Raw genomic sequence first — 20990 nt, forward strand, 5'->3', positions numbered from 1 at the left:
CAGCTAATTTTTTTGTATTTTTAGTAGAGACGGGGTTTCACCATGTTGGCCAGGATGGTCTCGCACTCCTGACCTCAAGCGATCTGCCTGTCTTGGCCTCCCAAAGTACTGGGACTACAGGCGTGAGTCACTGCACCCAGTCCAGAAATTCTTATTATTAGGCACCTTCTTGTGTTACGGATAAAATGTTGTTTTAAAGAACATACAGCATTATGTTTACCAAGCAACACTTAAGATGCTGTGCTATCAAACTGCTAACAAAAAATTTTACCACTATTTTGCTTTTTTTTTTTTTTTTTTTGAGACGGAGTCTGCCTCTGTTGCCCAGGCTGGAGTGCAATGGCATGATCTTCGCTCACTGCAGCCTCCGCCTCCCAGGTTCAAGCAATTCTCGTGTCTCAGCCTCCCGAGTAGCTGGGATTACAGGCACGAGCCACCATGCCTGGCTGATTTTGGTATTTTTAGTAGAGATGTGGTTTCACCTTGTTGGCAAGGCTGGTCTCCAACTCCTGACCTCAGGTGAACCCAGAACTTTGGGAGGCCGAGCTGGGATTACAGGCATAAGCCACCGCACCCAGCCCAGAAATTCTTATCTTAGGCACCTTTTGTGCTATGGATAAAATGCTATTTTAAAAAACATACAGCATTATGAAGATGCTGTGCTACTAAACTGCTACCAAAAATTTTTACCACTAATTTTCCTTATTTACAGCTCCTTTCTGCCTAATGGGAGACACCTAATAAGGGACACACAGTTTCACATCTGCTTTGTTGCTTAGCGACAAAGTTCAGCTTCAGAAGATGGATACCACTGAATACGACAATTCCAAAAAGACCTACCTTTTTGGAATGACTCAAACTTCAGAATTTTTCAAGTTTTATTATGACTACTGAGGCTTTTTATCTATATCACTTTAAATAAATATGGCAGAGAGAAAAGAGATTTTTTTTTAAGTGATGTGACAGGTCTTGGATTGGCAAGGCTATTATCTCCAAAGAGAAATCTCGTTTCTTTAGTTTCCTTTCACAGGAAAGTACAAGCAATAATAAAAATATTCCAAAGCAAATATATACTTTGAGTCATTTCCTTCAAACAAATTAAAACAGATAAACTTAGAGATTACAAAATGGAATGTTGTCTTTCACAAACGTGTGTACATTTTCTCCTTTCTTGCTCTAAGCAGATCTTAAACTTCTTGGAATCATAAACTCTTTTGAGTATATTGTGAAAACAGATCTTATTATACCCAGAAAGACAAATATGTAAAACTCAAAGCTATATATATTTATCAGTGCATCTTCAAGTTCTAAAAGAAATCAAGGAGGATTTTTACCCATTTATAAACACTGTTGATGTTGATTTTGTAAAAATAATTTTTTATTCTCTTGGAAATCCCTTTTTTTTTTCCTTGAGACAGAGAGTCTCATTCTGTTGCCCAGGCTGGAGTGCGGTGGTGCAATCTCAGCTCACTGCAACCTCTACCTCTTGGGTTCAAGCAGTTCTTGTGCTTCAGCCTCTGGAGTAGCTGTAATTACAGGCATGCGTCACCACACTCAGCTAATTTTTGTATTTTTGGTAGAGACAGGGTTTCACTATGTTGGCTGGGCTGGTCTCAAACTCCTGACCTCAGGTGATCTGCCTGCCTCGGCCTCCCAAAGCGCTGGGATTACAGGTGTGAGCCACCACATCTGGCTGAAAATCCCAATTTTAAATGTGTATTAAGTCTTGGTTTGGAAACGTACAGCTGCCATCCTCATTTAAAATGCTAATCACAGCCATGTGCAGTGGCTCATTCCTGTAATCCTAGCACTTTGGGAGGCCGAGGTGGGCAGATTGCCAGAGCTTAGGAGTCTGAGACCAGCCTGAGCAACATCGTGAGACCCCATCTCTACTGAAAACACAATAAAAAAAAAAAAAAAAAAATTAGCCAGGCATGGTGGCATGCGCCTGTATTCACAACTACTTGGGAGGCTGAGGCACGAGAATCACTTGAACCCAGGAGGTGGAGGCTGCAATGAGCCAACATCCCACCACTTCACTCCTGCCTGGGTGGAGCAAGACTCTGTCTCCAAAAATTACAGGCTCACGCCTATAATCCCAGCACTTTGGGAGGCCAAGGTGGGTTGGTCAGGAGTTCAAGAACAGCCTGGCCAAGATGGTGAAACTCAGTCTCTACTAAAAATACAAAAATTAGCTGGGCGTGGTGGCAGGTGTGTGGAATTCCAGCTACTCGGGAGGCTGAGGTAGGAAAATTGCTTGAACCCAGGCGGCAGAGGTTGCAGTGAGCCGAGATGGCGCCACTGCACTCCAGCCTAGGTGACAGAGTGAGACTCCGTCTCAAAAAATAAATAAAATAATAAAATAAAAAATAAAATGCTAATCACTAATATGCGACAAAAGTAAATGTTCCTCAGTTCTGATAAGACATCCCTAATAGCTTACACAGGGCACTGAAAGCCGAGTAGGATAAATGTAATACTAACTTTCAAAGAATAATCAAGAATCAAGAAAAAGTAACAAGTAACTGGAAGTTTCTAAATTGCTATCCAAGAAAAATATCCATCAAATAGTCTAGTTTTGGGCCATTGCTTTGAGAAATATCCCTGACAATATAGGTAACCCCATGAACAGAAGTTGCCGTAGGGTAGAATAGCTCAGAAAGCAGAACACTCATAATTACAAAAATACTTCAGAAATGGCATAGCTCTATATAGCAATTAGCAATCATGTGAAAGTGGGAAACATTGATATAAGAATTTATGAATGAGAAAACAGGAATAGAAACAGAGACAGTGTCATGAAATTCAAACAGATGCCAAAATACAGCTCTTGGCAGAAAAAGGTTTGGATTCATGGTCCTACTAAGAGTCCTCTTTTTTCCTGGATGAAGGTTGGAAGTATAGCATAAGGGAAGTAATGAGAATAGTTTCTTTCTCTCTATACCTAACCTTTTCTTTTTTTTTTTTTAACGGAGTCTACTCTTCCCCAGGCTGATGCAGTGCGCAATCCGCTCACGCAAGCTCTCCCCCGGTCACCCTCTCCCCCCCTCCATACTGGACTACCCCCCCCCCCCCGCTAATTTTTTTTTTTAGAACGGGTTCACCGTCCGACTCCTACCTCTATCCCCCCCTCGCCCCCAAGCTGGATACGCGACCCCGCCCCCACCTTTTCATACTATCAACAAAATACTTAGGCAATGAGTGGCATGGGTTACACTAAAAAGAAAGTTCTCAGGGCTTTCTGCTTCCCTTCTATGTTCAGAGATCTTAGTTGGGCTGGTAGCACATGAGTTCTGCTGAACCTCATTACTAGGTTTGTATAGTACAAGCATGGCTGACCTTCTTTATTGTTTAATTTTTAATTTTCATTTACTTATATTTTAGAGATAAGGTGTTGTTCTGTCATCCAGGCTGGAAGTGAAGTGGTACAATCATGGCTCACTGCAGCCTCGACTTCCTGGGCTCAAGCGATCCTCCCACCTCAGCCTTCTGAGTAGCTGGGACTACAGGCACGTGCCACTATACCCAGCTAAATTTTTTTTATTTCTTATTTTTAGTACAGACAAGGTCTCACCATGTTGCCCAGCCTGGTCTCGAATTCCTGAGCTCAAGTGATCCTCCTGCCTCAGCCTCCCAAAGTGCTGGGATTACAGGCATGAGTGACCATGCCTGGCCCTGACCCTCTTTTTAAAGTCTTCATGATTTACTTCAAAGAAACATGTCTGCCTTCTACTTCTATAATTTCCACTTAACACACTAACTGAGATAACTTAAAAATAGGAAACATCCCAGTCCATCACTTTGTAGTCAAAGAAAAACTTGTCATAGTTAAGAGACTAGGAAAAAGCTGCTGTAATGGTTAAGCCACACACCTATTCACAATGCCTATTCTCCAAATGTTAGGCAGTTAGGCAGTATGACGATATTTACTACAAACTAGGTAATGTCATTCATAAGATTTATTCTTAGATAAAATAACATGTTAAATATAAAACTAAAACTCTTTGCACACCCGTCCAATAGGAGTACTCACTGTATGACAGCCATCAAAGACGTACCATAAACATTTACAGTGTAACACACTAAGTGCTATAATGAAAGCAGAGAGGAAGAAGTGACTAAATCTGCCTTAAAAAAGGGAAGTCGGGGCCAGGCATGGTGGCTCACATCTGTAATCTCAGTACTTTGGGAGGCCAAGGTGGGCAGATCACGAGGTCAGGAGATCGAGACCATCCTGGCTAACACGGTGAAACTCCATCTCTATTAAAAATACAAAAAAAATTAGCCGGACGTGGTGGCGGATGCCTGTAGTCCCAGCTACTCAGGAGGCTGAGGTAGGAGAATGGCATGAACCTGGTCAGTGAGCCGAGATCATGCCACTGCACTCCAGCCTGGGCAACAAAGTGAGACTCCATCTCAAAAAAAGGGGGGGCGGGTGGGCACAGTTGCTCACGCCTGTAATCCCAGCACTTTGGGAGGCCGAGGCGGGTGGGTCATGTGGTCAAGAGATGGAGACCACTCTGGCCAACATGGTGCAACCCTGTATCTACTAAAAATAGTAAAATTAGCCAGGCGAGGTGGCAACCACCTGTAGTCCCAGCTACTCGGGAGGCTGAGGCAGGAGAATCGCTTGAACCTGGTAGGCAGAGGTTGCGGTGAGTGAGATCGTGCCACTGCACTCCAGCCTGAGCAACAGAGGGAGATTCCATCTCAAAAACAAAACAAAACAAAAAAACCACACACACACAAAAAAAACCAGAAGTTGGGCCAGGCACGGTGGCTCATGCCTGTAATCTCAGCACTTTGGGAGGCCGAGGCAGGTGGACCACCTGAGGTCAGGAGTTCGAGACTAGCCTAGCCAACATGGTGAAGCCCTGTCTCTACTAAAAACACAAAAATTAGCTGGGCCTGGTGGGCGCCTATAATCCCAGCTACTTGGAAGGCTGAGGCAGGAGAATCACTTGAACCCGAGAGGTAGAGGTTGCAGTGAGCTGAGATTGTGCCATCGCACTCCAGCCTGGGCAACAAGAGCGAAACTCTGTCTCAAAAAAAAAAAAAAAAAAAAGTCGACAAGTGCACCGAAATCTCGGAAATCACCACTAAAGAACTTATCCATGTAACCAAAAACTACCTGTTCCCCAAAAAATATTGAAATAAAATTATATATTTATAATATATAAGTGTATATATACTTATATGTATATATACACTTTATTTTATATATATATATACATACACATTTTTTTTTTTTTTATATGGAGTCTCGCTCTCAGACCCAAGCTGGAGTGCAATGGCATGATCTTGGCTCACTGCAACCTCTGCCTACCAGATTCAAGCAATTCTCCCTGCCTCAGCCTTCCGAGTGGCTGGGATTACAGGCGCCCACCACCACGCCCAGCTAATTTTTTGTATTTTTAGTAGAGACAAGGTTTCACCATGTTGGCCAGGCTGATCTCGAACTCCTGACCTCAGGTGATCCACCTGCCTCAGCCTCCCAAAGTGCTGGATTACAGGCGTGAGCCACCGTGCCCAGCCATATATACTATTTTTTTTTTAAAGAGAGAAGCCATTTTAGCTTACTCTAAAAGGAATGGTTTGCCTAAAACCTTTACTGAGATAAAGACATTCCAGGCAGACGTCACGGCACATGCAAAGGTCTAAAGATCATGGCATGCCCAGGTAACTACAGTTCACTATTAAAATTTGAGTGGATGTAAAGGTAAACTATAAACCAAAGAATAAGTTGAGAATCTCTCTGATTCACAAAGCACGTAAAAAGACAAGTAAGATTCCACTTGGCCAGGCGCGGTAGCTCACGTCTGTAATCCCAGCACTTTTGGGAGGCCGAGGCGGGCAGATCATGAGGTGAGGAGTTCAAGACCAGCCTGGCCAACATGGCGAAACCCCATCTCTACTAAAAATACAAAAACTAGCCAGGCGTGGTGGCGGGTGCCTGTAATCCCAGCTACTGGGGAAGCTGAGACAGGAGAACTGCTTGAAACTGGGAGGTGGAGGTTGCAGTGAGCCGAGTCCAGCCTGGGCAACAGAGCAAGACTCCATCTCAAAAAAAAAGATTACATTCATCCATCCATGTTTTCAAAACACAACTTAAGCCCCTATTGTTTTAAATATTCCAAGGTACTGGGAAATGTAGTAAGTTACAAGACAGCCCTATGTTCTATTGATTGAAATTTAACAGAAGATGAAAGGTCTTAATCATGGGTAATTACATTTTATAAAAAAGATCGATTTGCAAAAGATCTTGCATAATTCAACAGTCACCTAATTGAGGTTAAGGCTGATAAGAGATGGCTGATATTTCTGTTACTGCCTAGGTAATACCAACATAGGATAACAGCACAACATGGTTTACAGCTCAGTCAGGCTTGCATGTAACATGATTTCTGAAGACTTTCTGAAATGAGAAGGTAACATTTCAAACTCCGAATATGAAATGAAATTTAAAAATCACATAGTTCAAGTCTGCATATAATGTAACCACACTGAAATTATATATGTGAACAAGAAAAAGCACAAGCCAGGCACGGTGGCTCACACTTGTATAATCCCAGCACTTTGGGAGGCCAAGGAGGGCTGATCACTCAAGCTCAGGAGTTCGACACCAGCCTGGGCAACATGACTCTGTCTCCATGAAAAATATGAAAATTAGCCTGGTATGGTGGTGTGCGCCTATAGTCCCAGCTACTCAGAGGCTGAGGTGGGAGGGGATCACCAAGCCCAGGAGGCAGAGGTTGCAGTGAGCTGAGAGTGAGCCACTGCACTCCAGCCTGGGCGATGGATCAAGACCCTGTATACAAAAAAAAAAAGAGGAAATGAATGCTCATAAAAAGTCTAGGATAGTCATTACTGATTTAATATGACTTAATTGCTTGCCAGTGGCATGAATTTATAAAGTTGGTCACCCTCTACTATGCTTGGCAAACCTTAGAATAATCATGATAGGGTTAGGCCAACAGCAAAATCGTGGCAGGAGAGGGGCAGGGGTTTGTTTTGTGTTTTTGTTGTTGTTGTTGTTTGCATATTATAAAACCATATTAGCCCTGGAAACTCCAGCGAGCCCCCTCAGCACAAGCATTTGTCAGATCACTCAGGTATGTTGGTATAAAACGCACATACTCCTCCCCTTTTCTCTGTTTTTCTCACACACATACACACTGTGTTTTTTTTAAGGGCTAGGGGGATTAAGGGCCTGTGAATGAGCTTTTTCAGCATGTATAATAACACATCTTCACTAAATACCCCTCTTCCCTTTCAATAACTAATAGGCCAGCAACAACATTAAAGTGACTTCAGACAACTCTCTTGGGAGCAACTAGACACCGTTAAAAAAAAAAAATCAGTGGACAATACAGACTTATGTCAGGATCTAAAAAGAGTAAGCTTTGTGATGAAGCAAAATGCTTTCAAGTCCAGATGGCTTATAGGGACTGTTTCGCCCCACTGTTCTGGGGAAAAACAAATGAATACTTTGAAAAGACAAGCTCCCAAAGTTAAAAAAAAAAAAAAAAAATCCCTAGAGGTTGTTGCTTGTTGGAGTAAAGACGCAGAAGAAAAAAGAAAGAAAAGAAAAAGAACAGCCATTTAAATACTTTGACTATAGTACTTGTCTAAAAAATAGTATCAAATAAAGGGCTGGCTTATTGTTAAGTGTCCATCAAGATATTATATTAATTAGTTAAATGTAATTGTTTTTAAATGTAATTTCTTTTAAGAAATAAGACAGGATTGAAGACCATATTAAATAACACTCAAGGGATATAATCCCTTCCAAGTCCAAAATGTGGAAAATTTTTTAACACAAATGATTTGGTTTCTTCTACAATAAATGTCAAGTGGGAAAAAAAGAAAAAAAGAACCATTATATATAAAGAGAAACTTGAGACATATTGAACCAAGTATAAATGTATAGACTCTCTTGTTTAGATACTGATTGAAAACAACCAACTACAAAACTACATTTATGAGACAAGGAAATGTGAACACTTAAGTATTAAATATTATTAAAGAGTAATTGTTTATAAGTTTTAGATGTGTTAATGGTGTTGTGGTTATATTTGTTAAACAGCCCTATCTCCTAAAGATACAATGATATAGTCTTTGGTCTGCCTTAATATTATGGTGAAAAATTGGCTTGGCCAGGCACAGTGGCTCGTGCCTGTAATCTCTGTGCTTTGGGAGGCCAAGGCGAGAAGATCACTTGAGGCCGAGAGTTTGAGAACAGCCTGGGGAACATAGAGAGACCCTTGTCTCTACAAAAAAAAGAAAAAAGAAAAAAGAAAAAAAGAAAAAGAAAAATGTAGCTGGACGTGGTGGCAGACACCTGTAGTTCTAGCTACTCAGGAAGCTAAACTGGGAGGATTGCTTTAGCCCAGGAGTTCGAAGCTGCAGTGAGCTATGATCACACCACTGCACGTCTGCCTGGGCTACAGAGCGAGCAAATGTCTCTTTAAAAAATTTTTTTCTGAAGAAAAAATATTGGCATTTTGTTGGTAACTGTTGAAGTTGAATGATGGGTATATGGGAGTTCAAATATATTCTACTATTCTCGGTAATCATCAATGTTTAGATATTTCTGTAAAAAAAAAAAAAAAAAGTTGGCCAGGCATAGTGGTTCATGCTTGTAATCCCAGCACTTTGGGAGGCTGAGGTGGGCAGATTGCTTGAGCTCAGGAGTTCGAGACCAGCCTAGGCAAAATAGCAAAACCCTCTTTTTAAAAAAACAAAAAAAATGAAAATAAATTATTGGAATAAAAGTATCAGTGGCGTTTAATATGAAAAGTTTGTCCTGCCATTAAAAAGCAAATATGCAGAAAGGGGCATGTACAAAGACATTCACTGAAGGGCTATTTGTAACAGTTCACAACTGGAAGATAACTTAAATGTCTATAAACAGACAGTAGATAAGAAAATTATAATAGATCCGGCCGGGCACGGTGGCTCACGCCTGTAATCCTGGCACTTTGGGAGGCCGAGGCGGGTGGATCACAAAGTCAGGAGAGCGAGACCGTCCTGGCTAACACGGTGAAACCCTGTCTCTACTAAAGAAATACAAAAAAATTAGCCGGGCGTGGTGGCGGGCTCCTGTAGTCCCTGCTACTCGGGAGGCTGAGGCAGGAGAATGGCGTGAACCCGGGAGACGGAGCTCACAGTGAGCCGAGATTGCGCCACTGCACTCCAGCCTGGGCGACAGAGCAAGACTCCGTCTCAAAAAAAAAAAGAAAAGAAAATTATAATAGATCCATACTATGGAAAGTATGTAATAGAAAACTAGTGTGGTGTGTGATGGTGGTACTGAAAACAGGAGGATTGAGTGGAAGTCTAAAATCACCAGTTAGTACTATCCCTAGTAGGTAGACAGTCCCACACCTGACTGGCCAGGTGGCCTTCCTTGCTCACCCACACAGGAAGTAAGAGGTTTGTTTTCTGAATAAACTCAACCAGAAATTTTAGACTAGGAACATTCTAGGCACAGCCAGGCAGGTGCCAAATGACAAGTGGAATTACAGGAAGGTCTAAAGTCTACGTACTAAACAGTAACAGGGCCTCCTTCCTGCCTTCACCCAGGTTGCAATAATGTAAATATCTAGGCTTACTCACCACTCCACCAGCCACTCCTCAAAAAGATTATCCTTCTTTGGAAAAACTCAAGTGTCTCTACGAAAGGACCATGGGATACTGAAATCTGGGTTCCCAAGAGGCAGTAAACTGTATCCAGGCACACAAAGCTTCCAACCCTCCTTTTTTAGTGTCTCACTTTTAAAACATGAAGGATAATTAAGAATTATAAGGCACTTTAAGTTCCAGCCTGAAAGAGAGAAACCAAAACTATAAGAAATAAAAATGGGACTCTGATGAAACAAAGCAGGGAACAAATGAAAACTATAATTAATATACTCAGAGACCAAAGAAAAGTCATTGCTCCCATGAAACCAGAATAGTATGCTATTTTTAAAAGTAGTGAGGAGGGAAACAAAACAGGAAAGAGCACTTGGAAATTATTAAAGTATGAATTGATGAATCCAGCACTTTTTGTCTTTCTTATATGCAAACTATACCTTAGGGTAACCAAATAGTTGATGAGGGGAAGTTTCCTTTACAAGAAAATTTAGCTGATAAATGTTGAAGGAATAACTGGATTGAAATAGCACCATTTCCCAACCCCTAATGATATAATAAGGAATACCCAGTTTTCCAAGTTGTCTCATAAATATTTTTATACTCATGATCCAAACAAGGTACATACATCACGTTTGGATAATGTATCTCTTAAGTCTCTTTTAAACTCCGGATTCCCCAAGTAATGATCCTTTTCACCTAAGTGATGATCCTATAAAGGAATACTATAAAACCATTAAAAATATATAGCTATGTACTTCCAGACATAGTTTGTTCCCAGTTATCAGTGAATGAAACTGAATAGGCAATTCACAGAGAAGTAGAATCACCAGTAAATGTAAAACATGCTCAAGCACACGAGTGATCTGACAAAAGCAAATTAAAATAAGAAGTGGCGGCCGGGCTGGGCGCAGTGGCTGACACCTGTAATCCCAGCACTTTGGGAGGCCGAGGCGCGTGGATCACGAGGTTAGGAGATCGAGACCATCTTGGCTAACACTGTGAAACCCCGTCTCTACTAAAAATACAAAAAAAATTAGCAGGGCGTTGTGGCGGGCGCCTGTAGTCTCAGCTACTGGGAGGCTGAGGCAGAAGAATGGCAGGAACCCAGGAGGTGGAGCTTGCAGTGAGCCGAGATCTCGCCACTGCACTCCAGCCTGGGTGACAGAGTGAGACTCCATCTCCCAGAAAAGAAAAAAATGTATATATATAGTGATATATATATATATATATATATAAAATGATATATATAGTGAGATATATAGAGAGATATATAGTGATACATACATATATATATATAGCGATATATATAAAGTGGTTTCACACCTGTAATCCCAGAACTTTGGGAGGCTGAGGTGGATGGATCACTTGAGGTTAGGAGTTCGAGACCAGCCTGGCCAACATGGTAAAACCCTGACTCTACTAAAAACACAAAAATTAGCCAGACAGGGAGGAGGCATGTGCTTGTAATCCCAACTACTTGGGAGGCTGAGGCAGCAGAATTGCTTGAACCCAGGAGGCGAAGGGTGCAGTGAGCCAAGATTGCTCCACTGCACTCCAGCCTGGGTGACAGAGCGAGACTCTGTCTCAAAAAAAAAAAAAAAAAACAAAAAAAAGAAAGAAAGAAAGAAGTGGTTTCAACCACATCAGACAGGCAAGAGAAACCAAAAAGTCTGATAGTGCCAAGTGTTGGCAAAGATACAAGAAAATAAGAAGTCTCTTATACTACTGATAGGAATATAAATCACTGCACTCCTTTGACAAGCAATGTTACCATATCTAGTTAATTTTACAAATACATATCCTAAAACCTGGCATCCTATTTCTAAAATATATATCTTTGAGAAGATCTTACACATGAACCGAATGTTACTGCAAGAACATTTGTAATATATAATGTGGTAACGAAGAATGGATAGTGGTATATTCATGTCATCGATGGAATACACAGCAGTTAAAAGGAAAGAATTAGATGCATATGTATATCAACATGGACAGATCGACAGGTAAAAAAAAATAAAATGCAAGATTATATAAGAACGTAACAGTGTGATATTGTGAAATACATATTTGGTCTCTGACCCAGTTTCCTAACATATAATTCCTAAAATCCTTAGAATCTCCAGAGAGATGTCTTTTTGTATGCTAATGGGTAGATTCATGGCTGGCAGCCCCTACGTAGCTTAAGGATGGGAGCTGGTCACTGGAACGACCAAAAGCATAATTAGAGGGTTAGGACTTTCAGCCCACCCCACACAACCTCTCAGGAGGGGAAAGGGGCTGAAGGTGAAGTTGATCACCAATGACCAATGGTTTCATACCTACGTAGTGACGCCTCCATAAAAACTCAAAAGAACAAGGTTTAGAGATCTTCCGGATAGCTGAACACGTGGAGGTTCCTGTAGGGTGACATGTACAGGGAGGGCATGGAAGCTCTGCACCACTACCCCCACACCTTGCTTTATGCATCTTTTCATCTACATCCTTTGTAACAGTAAACATAAGTGTTTCCCCAGGTTCTGCGAACCACTCAGCAAATCAACTGAACCTGAGGTGGGAGTTGTGGGAACCCCAGTTTATAGCCAGTTGGAGACTGTACTGGACACAGAGGATTCATCAAAAATAAGACAGTAGCTGGGCAAGGTGGCACATGACTGTAATCCCAGTGATTCGGAGGCTGAGGCAGGAAGACAGCTTGCACCCAGGAATTCAAGATCAGTCTGGGCAACACAACAAGACCTTCATCTCATAAAGAAAAAAAATTATAGTACCTATATTATACATACACACACACATATACATATATATGTACATATATATATGGCAAATTGGTCAGAAGCACAGGTAAAATAACCTGAGGCTTGAGAATGGCATAAGTGTTGGCGGTAGTCTTGGGGACTGAGCCCTCAAACTGTGGGATCTGACACTATCTCCAAGTAGACAGTGTCAGTATTAAGTTAGACGACACCTAGCTGGTGCCTGATGCAGAACTGATTGCTTGCTGGCAAGGAAAACCACTCCCATATTTTTTATTTGTTTGCTTTTTAAGATAGGGTCTCACTCTGTTGCCTGGGTTGGAGTGCAGGTGACATGATCCCAGCTCACTGCAACCTTGACCTTCAGGGCTCACTGCAACCTTGACCTCCAGGGCTCAAGCAATCCTCCTGCCTCAGCCTTCCAAGTAGCTGGGACTACAGGCACATGCCACCATGCTCAGCTAATTTTTATATTTTTTGTAGAGATGGGGTTTCATCATGTTGCTCAGGCTGGTTTCAAACCCCTGGACTCAAGCAATCCACCTGCCTCAGCCTCCCAAAGTGCTGGGATTATAGGCATGAGCCACCGCACCTGCCCTCCCCCACATATTTGGTCACAGAAGTCTTCTGTGTTATGTGTTTTTTTTTTTTCAGGTCTGATAATGTGCCAATGTTGTAACAAGGTTCAAGGGTGGCATATCTCACACACCTGCATGAACAACCAATCATCATGCTCATGAACTACAAAAGCAGTGGGCTGATTGTTTTTGGTGTGAGAGCAGAAGACAGGCAGTTCATGGTTTTTTTTTTCCACTCTTAAGCAATGGTTTCTGAATTAGAGGGAAGGGTGAGACAGTTATAATCACAAACACCCTGAGTGATTTTTTTTCCAAACACACAGGCCCTGCCTAGCAGTACTTCTTCCAACCAGTCTCACAAGCCTGTGGGGGTAAATGGGTTTTTACTTACTTACTTACTTATTTATTTATTTATTCTGAGATGGAGTTTCGCTCTTGAGTGCAGTGGTGCGATCTCGGCTCACTGCAACCCCTGCCTCCAGGGTTCAACCGATTCTCCTAACTCAGCCTCCCCAGTAGCTGAGATTACAGGCATCTGCCACCATGCCAGACTAATTTTCTGTATTTTTAGTAGAGACGGGGTTTCTCTGCGTTGCCAGGCTAGTCTCGAACTTCTGACCTCAGGTGATCCGCCCACCTAGGCCTCCCAAAGTGCTGGGATTACAGGCATGAGCCACTGTGCCCGGCTGGATGGGTTTAAAGAATTGGATACTTTGGGCCGGGCACAGTGGCTCACGCCAGTAATCCCAGCAACTTGGGAGGCCAAGAAGGGCGGATCACAAGGTCAGGAGATCAAGACAATCCTGGCCAACATGGTGAAACCCGGTCTCTACTAAAAATACAAAAATTAGCCGGGTGTGGCGGCATGTGCCTGTGGTCCCAGCTACTGGGGAGGCTGAGGCAGAAGAACTGCTTGAACCCAGGAGGCGGAGGCTGCAGTGAGCTGAGATAGTGCCACCACACTCCAGGCTGGGTGACAGAGCAAGACTCCGTCTCAAAAAAAAAAAAAAAAAAATACGATGTACCATTAATACAGTGAAAAAGTGGCCAGGCGTGGTGGCTCACGCCTGTAATCCCAACACTTTGAGAGACCGAGGCGGGCAGATCACCTGAGGTCGGCAGTTTGAGACCAGCCTGACCAACATGGAGAAACCCCGTCTCCACTAAAAATACAAAATCAGCCAGGCATGGTGGCGCATTCCTGTAATCCCAGCTACTTGGGAGGCTGAGGCAGGAGAATCGCTTGAACCCAGGAGGCGGAGGTTGTGGTGAGCCGAGATAGCGCCATTGCACTCCAGCCTGGGCAATAAGAGCAAAACTCTGTCTCAAAAAAAAAAAAAAAAAAAAGGAAAAAAAATACAGTGAAATAGTATTATGTTCAAAGTAACTTGTGACGTCATCTCAGCACGCAAAAAGTTTCAGATTTTGAAGCATTTCAGATTTTCAGACTAGGAATGCTCTACCTGTATTATGATGTTTTCTACATCAGCCAAGTGATGAAGCAAACTTTGTTACACAGTTTTGTGCTTCTGTAGGTATATGGCCAACATCTTACATTTCTGACTTTAATTTACAGATCTTCAATCCTGACACTGTGGTTTTTGCTTCAACACTTGACTCTGTTATGAAAACATTCTTCTATTATTAAAAAAAAAGAAAAAAAAAACTAGAAATTGTTATCTTAAAAAAGACCCGGCCAGGCGCAGTGGCTCACGCGTTATCCCAGCACTTTGGGAGGCCGAGGCAGGTGGATCACCTGAAGTCAGGACTTCGAGACCAGCCTGGCCAAAAAGACAAAACCTTGTCTCTACTAAAAATAAAAAAATTAGCCAGACATTGTGCAAGTCACCTGTAACTCCAGCTACTCAGGAGCCTGAGGCAAGACAATCACTTGAACCTGGGAGGCGGGAGTTGCAATGAGCCGAGATGGTGCCACTGCACTCCAGCCTGAGCAACAGAGCGAGACTCTGTCTCCAAAAAATAAAAAATAAAATAAAATAAGGGTAAATAAGCACTTTGCCCTTAAATGTTTCTTCAGTAAGCCAAGACAACAAACTTTAATGCTTGAGACATTTAATTTGGCTGCGGAGAAGTCTGTTTAATTCCTGGCCCTTGGCTAGGTTAAGGATGGTTAAAACTGAGACAATTACGGACTGACTTCCTATCCCAAGATAAAAGTATTTTTTGGAGTTAAAACTAGAGTCGGGCACAGTGGCTCACACCTATAATCCCAGCACTTTGGGCGGCCAAGGTGGGCAGACTGCTTGAGCCCAGAAGTTTCAGACCAGCCTGGGCAACATGGTGAGACCCTGTCTGTACAAAAATTACAAAAATTAGCTGGACATGGTGGTGTCTGGCTTGATGCCTATAATACTTGTGACAGTACCTATAGTACCTGCTACTTGGGAGGCTGAGGTGGAAGGATCACATGAGACTGAAGTCAAGGCTGCAGTGAGCCATAATCATGCCACTGCACTCCAGTCTAGGACAGAGAGACCCTGCCTTCAAAAAAAAAAAAAAAAATGTCCAGGTGTAGTGGCTCACATCTGTAATCTGGTACTTTGGGAGGCCAAGGCGGGAGGATCAACTGAGGTTGGGAGTTCAAGACCAGCCTGACCAATATGGAGAAACCCTGTCTCTATTAAAAATACAAAATTAGCCAGGCATGGTGGCGCATGCCTGTAATCCCAGCTACTTGGGAAGCTGAGGCAAGAGAATAGCTTGAACCTCGCAGGGCAGAGGTTGCAGTGAGCCGAGATTGCACCATTGTACTCCAGCCTGGGCAACAAGAGCAAAACTCTGTCTAAAAAAAAAAAAAATTAAAACTAAACAAAGCAAAAAATGAGTGTGTAATTTCTGCCAAATGTGTCCAAATTACATCAAACAAGTTCAAGTGGACTATTTTCACAAAGAAACCATAGGCAATCGTCTTTTTAAAAGTGACCCTTATGGGGCTGGGCACGGTGGCTCATGCCTGTAATCCTAGCATTCAGGGAGGCCAAGGCAGGCAGATCACGAGGTCAAGAGATGAAGACCATCCTGGCCAACATGGTAAAACACTGTCTCTACCAAAAATACAAAAATTAGCTGGGTTTGGTGGCACACACCTGTAGTCCCAGCAACTTGGGAGGCTGAGACAGGAGAATCGCTCAAACCCAGGAGGCAGAGGTTACAGTGAGCTGAGATCGCACTACTGCACTCCAGCCTGAGTGACACAGTGAGATTCTGTCTCAAAAAAAAAAAAAAAAAAAAAATTACCTTTCTGGTTTTATAAAAGTCTGGTTTGATCCTACACTTTGAAAAAACTGCTTAACCTTTAAAAAGGTATTTGTTTTGCCATCATCTGATGCCTGGCAAAAAATAAACAAACAAACAAAAAAGGTATTTGTTTCTGACAGGTAGCAGTAACAAAATATGGCTAGGCTAGAACAGGTAACTGAAAGAAAATTCAAATTGAGGAGTACATAATTAAAAATAGAAATTTGATTTATACCATAATAGTCTTTTTTTTTTGGGGGGGGGGGGGAGGGACGGAGTTTCACTATTGTTGCCCAGGCTGGAGTGCAATGGCGCAACCTCAGCTCACTGCAACCTCTGCCTCCCAGGTTCAAGCGATTCTGCTGTCTCAGCCTCTGGAGTAGCTGGGATTACAGGCACCCACCACCATGCCTGGCTAATTTTTTGTATTTTTAGTAGAGACGGGGTTTCACCAAGTTGGCCAGGCTGGTCTCAAACTCCTGACCTCAGGTGATCTGTCCTCCTTGGCCTCCCAAAGTGCTGGGATTACAGGCATAAGCCACTGTGTCTGGCCTATACCATAATAGTCTAGCACAGGTTTTTAACCAATATAGATTTCCATGCCCCCAAAAATAATTGTTTATTTTTCTTTAGAACAAATGTTTTCTTCAGAAATAAATGTTGTTTTACTAACCATTTTATCTGTTACTCTAAGGTACTGTTGAATCCTGATTAGAAAGGTCTAACATGGGCCATGCACAGTGGCTCACGTTTGTAATCCTAGCACTTTGGGAGGCCAAGGCGGGCGAACTGCCTGAGCTCAGGAATTTGATACCAGGCTGAGCAACATGGTGAAACCCCGTCTCTAAAATACAAAATACTAAAATACAAAAAATTAGCCAGGCATGGTGGCACATGCCTGTAGTCCCAGCTACTTGGAAGGCTGAGGCACGAGAATCGCTTGAACCTAAGGGCCAGAGGTTACAGTGAGCCGAGATCACGACACTTCACTCCAGCCTGGGTGACAGCGTGAGACTCTGTCTGCAAAAAAAAAAAAAAAAAAAAAAAAAAAAAAAAAAAAAAAAAAGAAAAAAATAGAAATGTCTAACATAAGAGAAGAAACAGAGTTAAAATTAAGTTTTGGCACTTAATCTTCATTTGTATGGAAATTTTTTTTTTTTTTTTGAGGTGGAGTCTCGCTGTGTCACCCAAGGCTTCAGTGCAGTGGCACGATCTTCATTCACTGCAACCTCCACCTCCTGGGTTCAAGCGATTCTCCTGCCTCAGCCTCCCCAGTAGCTGAGATTACAGGTGTGCGTCATCACACCTGGCTAATTTTTTGTATTTTTAGTAGAGATGGGTTTTTACCATGTTGGCCAGGCTGGTCTCGAACCCCTGACCTCAAATAATCTGCCCATCTCGGCCTCCCAAAGTGCTGAGATTACAGGCATGAGCCACTGCACCGGCATTATTAATATAATCACTATTATTTTTAGAGATGGGGTCTTGCTATGTTGCCCAGCTGGCCTTGAATTCTGGGCTCAATCTCTTGAGTAGCTGGGACTTCAGGCATGTATTGCTATACCCGGCTTGAATTCCTACAATACTTCTGAAAGTAATTCCAATGATCGTAACATTTAGATTTTTTAAATGCATAAATATTTATAGAATAGTATGTATAAGGCAATGTAGGTAAAGTGTCTGAAATAAGTCTGAAATAATTATACCCAGGAGAAGTCATGGTTTTTCTGTATATGCAAAAGTGAAAGGACTTATTGAAAAACTCTTTGGAAGTTTTAGCATAACTTGGCACCAGAAGAACGATAATTTGAATGCACAAAGAGAACTTTAAATGGTTAGTCTTAGCAATTTGACCTTTAGCATATTCATCCATCCAACCAACAAATTTCTGTTAATTATCTACTGCATCCTAGTTGGTGAGAGAATAAAAGCAATAGGTTAGTTTCACACAGCATTGAAAGTGCTACAAGAGGGCAAGAGGACTGTAAGCTGTGGAAGGATATAAAATGTGCCCAATCCACACTCGGGTGTTAAGGCTTTCCAGAATTGAAATCTGAAAGATAAATAAAATAAGGCAACAGAAAAGAAGAGAAAGTGAGTGCCAAGCAAAGGGACAGCTTTTAGGAAGGCCTGGAGAGAGAATACTTTTTACAAACCAAATTCAAAATGTTCACTATGGCTCAAAAAGAAACAGATGAGACTGACAAGACTGGGGCAGCCAGATCACAAGGTCTTGTATGTTAGGAACTTAAGTCGTTTTCAAGAGCCTTAGAAAGAGCAACTGGCCAGGCACGGTGCCTCACATCTGTATTCTCAGCATTTTGAGAAGCTGAAGTGAGAGGACCACTTGAGCCCAGGAATTTGAGAAAAAGCCACTAAGGGCTTGTGGAATGATCGGATCAGATTTCCATTTTGGAGAGATGGGCGGTTTATAGCTTGGCCATACTGGAAGCAGAAAAATCAGTTATGGACTAGTTTTAGTTGTCCATTCATCTATTCAGAAAAATTTCCCTGGCACTTTCTATGTGCTAGCTACTGGGATATAGTGGTGAAAGACAAACTTCCAGGTATATGGAGTTTGCATTCAGGGTGAGCGATACTGGTGTCCTGTACCAGAGTAGTATAAATGGATTTAGAAAGTAATGAGATTCCAGCAATATTTAAAAGTTGAAAACAAAAGAAAGTAGCAATGGGAATGAGGAAGAGTTAGGGATGGTAACTTGATTTCTGGCCAGGTAGATGGTGGTATCCTTCACGAAGATAGGGAAGAAAAGAGAACCAGGTTTGGGAAATAAGTTCAGTTTTGGACACGTTAGGAGATAGTCACGCCCAATAAACAATAATAAGATAAATCTGAAACTCCAGAGAGAGATCTAGCCTTAAAGTAGGCTATCAGTTCCATGAGAGAAGGACCTTGTCTGTTTTACTCACCACTGTATGCCCAATGGGCACAGTATCAGGCACATAGTTGGCACTCAATGAAAGTATCTGTAAGGCCAGGCGTGGTAGTTCACGCCTGTAATTCTAGCACTTTGGGACTCTGAGGTGGATGGATCACCCGAGGTCGCGAGGTCAAGACCAGTCTGATCAACATGAAGAAACGCCATCTCTACTAAAACTACAAAATTAGCCAGGTGTGGTGGTGCTTGCCTGTAATCCCAGCTACCCCAGAGGCTGAGACAGGAGAACGGCTTGAACCTGGGAGGTGGAGGTGATGGTGAGGCGAGTTTGCGCCATTGCACTCCAGCCTGGGTAACAAGAGTGAAACCCCATCTCAAAAATAAACAGGCCGGGTGCGATGGCTCACGCCTGTAATCCCAGCACTTTGGGAGGCCGAGACGGGCAGATCACGAGGTCAGGAGATCGAGACCAACCTGACTAACATGGTTAAACCCCATCTCTACTAAAAATACAAAAAAATAAGCCGGGCATGGTGGCGGGCGCCTGTAGTCCCAGCTACTTGGGAGGCTGAGGCAGGAGAATGGCATGAACCGGGGAGGTGGAGCTTGCAGTGAGCCGAGATTGCACCACTGCACTCCAGCCTGGGCGACTCAGCAAGACTCCGTCTCATAAATAAATAAATAAATAAATAAATAAATAAATAAAATCTGTTAGATGAGTAGGTTAAACATTTTCTAATAATCAACAAATGGTAAATTGAACCCCTGGGAATAGAAATTCTTAGAAAGAATGCCCAGGAGCACAACATTCATCTGAGTAAGAGGAATCCACAGAATGGTCACGTAGGTAAGAGGAAAGCCAAGGAATTTCAAAGTCAAACAAACTAAATATAATGTTTCTCAGAGGAAGAAGTAGCCAAAAAACACTGCTGAGACTTCAAATGTGAGAAGGAATAAGATAGAAAACAAGAAAGGCATTTATGAGAGCTAACTTTTCTGAATGTTCAAGAATAATGAGTAGGAGACACTCTGAATATGTATCTAAAGTTTCAGATCTAAATAACTATCTTATGAGATGAAATGAATTATTTGCTGAAAGAGCAGCTTAACCTTTTTTTCTTCCCTTTTCTTCCCCAGTAGCTTGAAAAAACACTTAAAGCTTGGCCAGGCGCGGTGGCTCAAGCCTGTAATCCCAGCACTTTGGGAGGCCGAGGCTGGCAGATCACGAGGTCAGGAGTTCGAGACCAGCCTGGCCAATATGGTGAAACCCCATCTCTACTAAAAATACAAAAATTAGCCGAGCATGGCGGTGCGTGCCAGTAGTCCCAGCTACTTGGAAGGCTGAGGCAGAATCACTTGAACCCGGGAGGCGGAGGTTGCAGTGAGCCAAGATCCCGCCACTGCACTCTAGCCTGGGCAAGAGCGAGACTCCGTCTCAAAAAAAAAAAAAAAAAAAAAAAAAAGAAAAAGAACAGAGCCTGGCTCAATAAATATTTGTTCTTTCTAAGCATCTGTGTTTCTGTTTATCTTTCCACCTACTTGGGGGAATGGGATAAGGTAGAGCTAGAAAATTATAAAGTTCCTGGTCCAGCAGGAAAGCCGGACGCAGTGGCTCACGCCTGCAAGCCCAGCACCTTGGGAGGCCGAGGCGGCAGATCATTTGAGGCCAGGAGTTTGAGACCAGCCTGGGCAACATAGTTTGACCCCCATCTCTACCAAAAAAAATTAATTTAATTAAAACTGCAGGAAGAACAAGAGAAAACACACTTTAAAGGGCAATAATAGACATGGTGGCTCACGCCTGTAATCCCAGCACTTTGGGAGGCCAAGGTGGGCAGATCACAAGGTTAGGAGTTTGAGAC

At 42.6% G+C, this 20990-nt stretch overlaps 1 protein-coding gene and 1 non-coding gene across 11 annotated transcripts in view; both read right to left on the minus strand.

The window, feature by feature from the left end:
- The window catches only part of SPAG9 (sperm associated antigen 9), a 158727-nt gene that overhangs the window by 125084 nt on the left and 12653 nt on the right, over positions 1-20990 (minus strand). The gene's annotated exons all lie outside the window — the stretch shown is intronic.
- Positions 13041-13145, minus strand: LOC115838481. The gene has a single exon (XR_004033506.1). It is a non-coding gene; the product is annotated as a small nucleolar RNA U13 (small nucleolar RNA).

The sequence above is a fragment of the Nomascus leucogenys genome, chromosome 14 (genome assembly GCF_006542625.1).
Source record: "Nomascus leucogenys isolate Asia chromosome 14, Asia_NLE_v1, whole genome shotgun sequence".
Lineage (NCBI taxonomy): Eukaryota > Metazoa > Chordata > Mammalia > Primates > Hylobatidae > Nomascus > Nomascus leucogenys.